General features: G+C 44.4%; 1 protein-coding gene and 1 long non-coding RNA gene across 3 annotated transcripts in view; one reads left to right on the top strand and one right to left on the bottom strand.

Annotated features, from left to right (window-relative positions):
- DSEL (dermatan sulfate epimerase like) overlaps positions 1-984 on the bottom strand; it is a 5,632-nt gene extending 4,648 nt beyond the window's left edge. The window contains exons 1-2 of one of the 2 annotated variants that reach the window (XR_006178663.1): positions 896-984; positions 7-327 (exon numbers count right to left, since the gene is read on the bottom strand). The gene's annotated coding sequence lies outside the window, so the exon portion shown is untranslated. Of the gene's footprint in view, positions 1-6; positions 328-895 lie in introns of those variants that run through there. The other variant, XM_042870174.1, reaches the window with a different exon arrangement.
- Positions 985-3,151: 2,167 nt separating this feature from the next.
- Positions 3,152-5,129, top strand: LOC122179414. Its single transcript, XR_006178683.1, has 3 exons — positions 3,152-3,231; positions 3,329-3,476; positions 5,093-5,129. It is a non-coding gene; the product is annotated as an uncharacterized LOC122179414 (long non-coding RNA).
- The last annotated feature ends 1,702 nt before the right edge of the window (positions 5,130-6,831 follow it).

Below are 6,831 nucleotides of genomic sequence, written 5' to 3'. Positions count from 1 at the left end.
AAAACAAAAACAAAAAAAAAAAAAAAGAAAAAGGGCAAAAATCATTCATCAGCTCCTTTAAATGAGTCCATGGTGCTTTTAACCACTATTCCCCTCCGTTAGTAAAAAGTTTGTCTGAATTAACAGTCAGGGAGTATCGACATATATTCAAGTCTTCTTTCATCTCATCTTCAGCCAATGCTGCCCAAATTTTGACTCAATGATTCAAAGAATCCTGCTCCTCCCATTACGAAGCAAAACAAAAACATATGAAAGGAGCTGAAAGCCAATGCTTTTCTGCCAAAAGAGCAGTTTTGGTTTTCCTTCCTTTTTGCATGTTGGTTCTTTCTGTGGAAACACAAACAGAAGTTCTCTGAAGCTATGCAGGTGTCAGAACACAGGCTACTCAGTCACAGGGAACTGATAATGTTTTCGGGGAAGTTGAGGGTTAATGCATTTTTTCTCTTTTCCCAAAGAAATTTAATTAAAAAGGGGCATTTTCAGAATTTCACATTTCTCTTTGTCAAAATGGAAATTCACACTGGTGACCTCAACTCTCGTTATTCCACCTTTCCCTACGCGACTCCCAAGACTCAGGGCACATTTTCCCGTCACGCTGCCACAAGCTACCCAATAAACGACACCGAGAACACACCACCAAAAGCCAGCGGTGCTCGCATCCCCAACAAACCACTACGGGGCCGGGATGCCCGCCGGGAGCCGATCGCCCCTGACCGCCACAGCCCCGCGGCCGCCCGCTGCGGCACGCCGTGGCCAGCAGAGGGCGCCCGGAGCCGGCCGGGCCGCGCCGCCGCCCCGGGGCCGCACAACTTGAGCAAGTTTGGGCGGCGGGTACGGGCGCCCCGTTCGGCCCGGCTCCTCGCGTCTGCCCCCGCGCGGCTTCAGCCCGACTTACCCGCGGCGCTGTCCGTGCGGGCGGGGTCCGAGGCGCCGAGCCAGCCACCGCACAGGGGGTGGCGAGGCGCTGTACCGTTCCCCTCTCGGCTCGGCCGCGGCCCGTTCCGCCTCGCCGCTACTTTTCACCCGGACTGGCCGCAACTTCGGGGCTGACCCTCCTCCGGCGGCTCGCGGAGCGCTGCGGGGAGCGGCGGGCAGCCGGCGATCAAGCGGAGCGGCGGGGATGTCACTGCGGCTGGAAGGCGGCGCGCTCGGCGGAGCCCTCCCGCGGAGCAGGAATCCGCCGGCCCTCCGCGGCGAGCGCACCCCGGCTCCGCCGGCGCTCCCGGCCGCTCTCTTCCCTGCGACTGCGTGAGGCGGCCGCCGCGCCCAGCCCAGCCCCGCGCCACCGCGATGCCACCGCCGCCCCCACGCCTCGGCAGCGGGCTGCCGGCAGAGCGGAGCGCAGCGGGCGCGCCCGGGGGCAGGGCCGGGGCCCGAGCGGGGGGGCTGGGCCCGGGAGCGGCGGATGGTGGGGGGGAGGCGGGGCCGGGCGGCTCCCCCGAGTCCGCGGGGAGGGAGGGCTCGGGTTGGGGGAGCAGGTGGGTAGGAGGGCGGGGGGAGCCGTCTGATGTGCAGCTCGCAACTTTATGAGGGAGAAATAAATGCGTAAAAGTGCCTCAGGAAGCACGGAGATGCGCAGCATCCGCCTGTTGGAGGGGTCCCGCGTTTTGCAAGTACCTCCCGGCACAGACGGTTTATTTTATGCGAGACACTAAAATGGCTCTCCGTCAGCTTGAGCAGAAGGCTTCTGAAGTACGGCATAAAGCCGTAGTGGTACGTAGGAAACCTTTGCTTCGCAACTCACGGTGTGGGGCCCGCAGATTCTGATGGGCAGCGCTCCTTGGTGCCCGCGCTTCGGAGCGATAACGCCGCTGTCGGGCTCGCAGCGCTCCTCGCGCTGCTGGTGGCGGCCTGCCGAACCTTCGGGCTGTGTCATCCGCCCAGTGCCGTGCCAGCCCTGCTCCGGTAGGCTGTACTTTCTAGGAGAAGTGATATGTTTAATATGTTTCCAATTACTGGGTTTGTAAACCGTACTTCAAAGCATGTGTGCTTTCGTTAACCCAAGAACTTCTGCTTCACTGCTTCTTCCAAGGCATAACCTGGATTCTTAACTTTTCTTCCTGCAAAGTCTTAGCTATAAATTAGGCAAAATAAGGAATACTCAAAAGTGCAACTCCCTTTTCTGTTTTGAAATGAATACGGAATGGTCATGCATCATGGATGCCGATTCTGTTTCCTTGCGCCACAGAGAGCATCTTAGAAGGACTGCATTATTAAATTGTGCACATTGGTTATAAACTACATCTGACATCATCCTAATCCTTTAGATGTGACCTTTGCTTAGGAGGAAAAACTACTGATTATTGCCTGGGTCTTATGCTTCCATCAGAAGGAATTTACATGATAAATTAGCAAGAGTCTGCTTTCCTCTTTAAGATAGTAGAAACACTGAGACACACTACAAGTGGAAACACTTTTTCCTTTTCCTTTGTTCCCATTATATCTTGCATTGTATCTGTTACGGTTTTTGTTGTTTTTTTCTTTTTCCCCTTCCAAGGCTGACCCATTCTGCAATACATTAAGTCTCAGAGAATGACTTCTATAAATTGTCAAGTAATCCCAAGGAGCAGAACACGTGGAGGACCTTTCTTAGATTAAAACCATACTAAAGCTCTCCCAAGATCCCTTATCTGTGGCATCTATGCTGAGATTTTTCACATTAACAGCATTGAATTTCAGTATGATACTTATGGAGAAACGTGAAAAAAATAAATTACTGACTGCCCCGTATATTCAGAAATGATACCATTTTGACAGAGTATTCTTAAAAAGACAGTGAAGGCATTTGTAAGGCATGTGATTTTTTTTCTGTTGAATCTCTTTCACACAGTCAGAGATGTTGCATTAGCAGAAAAATTAAGACTAATTTTCTGCTTAAAAAAATGGCAAAGCAAGAATATCATTAACAAAGTATAATTTCATCAAGTGAAACCTTCTTACTTTCTGTCTTTTTCAAAAGAAAAAGAGCAGTTCCTTTACTGCTGTTGGGATAGCAGGAAAGCACTCTTGCCTGATAAACTTGCAGGAGACTCTGGCTGTTACATAATTAGAATCATTTATATGTACAGTAAATGACTTTACTGCTTCCATTTTCAAAGTTCAGCTTTCACTGTGTTGTTCCTTAGTTTTACAGGATGTCTGAAAGCTTGGGAGCAGCCATAAATGAAGAGCCTCCCATAGTCACTCAGTACTTCGTGGGAATGTTCAACTGAGAACCTTCCAGCTTTTTGGGTAGGTGCTTTGAGGGTAACATAATGAGAGACAGAGAAATATCATGAGAAAATAACAAATGTGTTGCAACTAATATTCAGTTATTTTTTTCTATTAGCAATTTCCAATAGACAGCAGACACGCATAATTACTACACTACAACTGAAGGATAGACGGGGAAAAAAAGAAAAAGAAACACAAAGCAGCAACTCGTGAATCCAAGAGAAACAATTAAGTGGACTAAACTTCAGAGGAACTGGTTTAAGGTAATTACGAATAGTGATCATGAGTTGTAACCTTCTTTTCCATGAAATGAGCCTGAAAAAGCATTCTGCTATAGCTGGTTGCATAGTACCGTTTGAGGAGTGACCAGTAAAATCAGGGTTACATTCAGAACAATTGTTAATTGTGAAAGCAAATTACTTGTTATTGTTCTTGTTTAGTGGAAACACTGAGCACCTGGCACCAAATTGCAGTATATTCTTTGCAGTATATTCATGAAATTTCAAATATTCTTCATCTGTGAAGAATGACTGTCATTCTTATCATGAAAAAAAAATAATCAAATATCTACCAAAAAAATCAGTTTTGACACATGGGGAAGTGACTTTGCTGTCATTTCTAGATATAACATTGGATCATTGTTGGAGATTTGCTCTAATGTACTGATACAGGGATTGCATTTTGCATGGATACTACAAGCAACCATTTGAGTGATCTTGTAAATGCTAGTGCCTGACTCCAGGCCAAGTGCTAACAGATGAATGAAGAGTAGGATAATTGACTGGATTGCAAGTAAATATTTGGCATTGTCAAAGAATAACAATACGAAAGTTCAAATATGAAAATTTGATGTATATACATGAAAAGAGCTAAGTAGTTTAGGTAGGATCTGAACTGAGATAATAAAATGTGTGGTAATGGTGGACTCTTGAAACTTCTACCTAATTCCTCAAGTAGCAAAAGTACATAAACTCCTAAATTTAAAGTCAAAATCATGTTAATTTTCATTAATATAATCACACAGAGAAACATACATGCATAAATGTATTAACTGTATCAGAAAGGAGAACTCCCTGGCATAGCTCACACATTCTCCAGCAAATGGATATTGGAATGAAGTGCCCTTCCAGGACAGGGATCGGTTCCTCATATCAGTCTCAGCCTGTGACACTGACTTTTACTAAATCCAAGTTCTCTTTCTCTCTCTGTAACCACACATAGCTGAAACATAATTAAAAGCTACAGTACCAACTAACCAGGCATTTTTGGAGGGAGAAATCTGAAGTTGCTGATGAAAATTTATGAATGTAAACTGTATAAACAGTTGACACATCTAAATTCCAATGTTTTGGGATTTGAGTGAGTAAAGGGGAAACAGACTGTAAATCACACACACACACAAAGGAGCAAGACAGCATGTGGTGGTACTGCTCTAACAGGTCATTTTTAATTCTGTTTATATTAAAATGCATTTCATAGAGTAATTGAGTCAGATAATAGCTTAGATTGGAAGGAACTTTTAAGACTATCCAGTTCCAGCCCTCCTGCCATGATCCTACCAGATCTGGCTGCCCAGGGACCCATCCAACCTGATCTTGAGTGCCTCTATGGAACAGACATTCACAGTTTCTCTGGACAGCCTGTGCCAGTGCCTCACCACCCTCTGAGTAAAGAACTTCTCCTAACATCTAACAGAAATCTCCTCTCTATTAGTTCCGTTCATTTTTGTTCTATCTCTGTTGTCTTCTCCTTGTTCTATCACTATCTGGTCCCTCTCCGGCATACAAAGCTCCTTTCAAATACTGGAAGGCCACAGTGAGATCTCCCTGGAGCCTTGGTTAAGCTAAACAAGCCCTACTCCCTCAACCTTTTTTCGTAGTAGAGATGCTCCAGCCCTCTCATCATCTTTGTGGCCCTTTGGATCTGCTGCAAAGTTCCACACCCTTCCTGTGCTGAATGCCGCAGGCCTGGACACAGTACTCCAGATGGGACCTCATGAGGGAAGACTAAGGCCGTCCCCATTCTGGCCACCCCTCTTTTGATGCAGTTCAGGATGCAAGTGCCCACTGATGGCTCATGTTCAATTTTTCATATTTACTTAACAGTTGTAACTAAGCAAAAGCAACAACAAAAAAAAACACAAGCAAGCAAGCAAGCAACAAACAAACAAACAAATAAATAAATGAACCCATGAATATCCTAATTTTATTAACACTAAAAAAATAACATAGCTCTGCTTATTATTAACAAGCAGAACAGAAAGAAGGAAAGTTACCATTTCTGATGGTGCTGATGGGTTTGTTGTTTTTCCATATTGCAGTATCTTCTTTCAGTTGGAATTCTCCAGCACTGCAAGGCAGAGCATCACTCCAGCCTGGTGTCACTGTCAGCAGAGAGATGCAGGACGGTGCTACTGCCAAAAGTTCTGCACTCCTTCTCTTCCAGCTGTGTGCTCTTGCCAGCCCGTTTGTGTTCCAGGAGTTGGCAGCCTCGTTGCTACATTTTTGCTCATACAGACACAACAGAGCTACGCTGTTTTAGGCCAGCTTAAGTAGATTGTGAAACTGCATTTTACAAATGCCAGCTGTTTAGAGGAGTAATTTTAAGTCCATTCATAACTATCTCAGACACTGCATATGAAGTAAATGAAACTGTTTATACTTACTTTAGTGATGTTTTTTATCAAACAGTCTTTAGTGGAAGTGGTTTAAATATGTGAAGAATGACATTGTATACAGCAGTGAGACCTCAGGATGATTCCCAACAGCAGATCAGCACAATGCAGTGCAAAATTTTAAGGAATCACATTAACTGGAACAACATCTGTGCAGAGCTAGACTGGTGCACATTTTTCACCATGGAAACTTGTCATCAACTGTAGAAATTATTGCCAACAATGTTGTATTTATGGAATCATTGGAGTATTCAAGGCTTGCTGATTGTATGGCTGTTTTGTAATCTTTAAATGATGCCTTATTTAAATAGAGTAGGTTGGCAAATTAATGTTAACAGAACCAAAAGACTGAAGGAGGAAGGACTTGTCTTTTCCTTGCCCGAGTGTCTGGACATTTCAGAAACTCTTAATATTAAATAAATTCTTGCCACCCCCTCAAACAAACAAGCAAAATAAAATAAAAGCACATTTCGCGTGGCATTAAGCTTTGAAGAAACGTGATATATTCACCAGACATGTGAATGATCAAATACATGTTTCTGTAGTGCAGAGAGCTTAACATCAGAATTTAGTGAGACAAATAAGTTTTTTATATAATACTGCTTTGATGTTTTACATGTGGATTACAAATTGAGGTCATGCATGGAGAATCAATGCATAGGGACCTACCTATCTTTCGGTTTTGATATAGCAAATCCAGGATGTTTTATTTTAGCAGAGATATATCAGCTGTAACTTTGCAATCCTCATATTGTCAGTCACTGCTGAAAATTCAGTGACGCACATAGTTTTTTTTTCTTTCTCCTGTCTTTGTAAGCTTTCGATCTGGGCCTAAATCAACAGTACCCCTTCACTGATCACCTTCCACTAGCAATATGTATTATGCTTATTTGTTAGCACCCATAAATTAGAATTAGCTTAAAGAGATTTTTAAATATATGGCC

Source organism: Lagopus leucura, unplaced genomic scaffold, assembly GCF_019238085.1.
Source record: "Lagopus leucura isolate 7727_CA_CO unplaced genomic scaffold, USGS_WTPT01 Super-Scaffold_100002, whole genome shotgun sequence".
Classification (NCBI taxonomy): Eukaryota; Metazoa; Chordata; class Aves; order Galliformes; family Phasianidae; genus Lagopus; species Lagopus leucura.
Note: the sequence above shows the minus strand (reverse complement) of the source record. Positions and strands in the feature narration are given on the sequence as shown.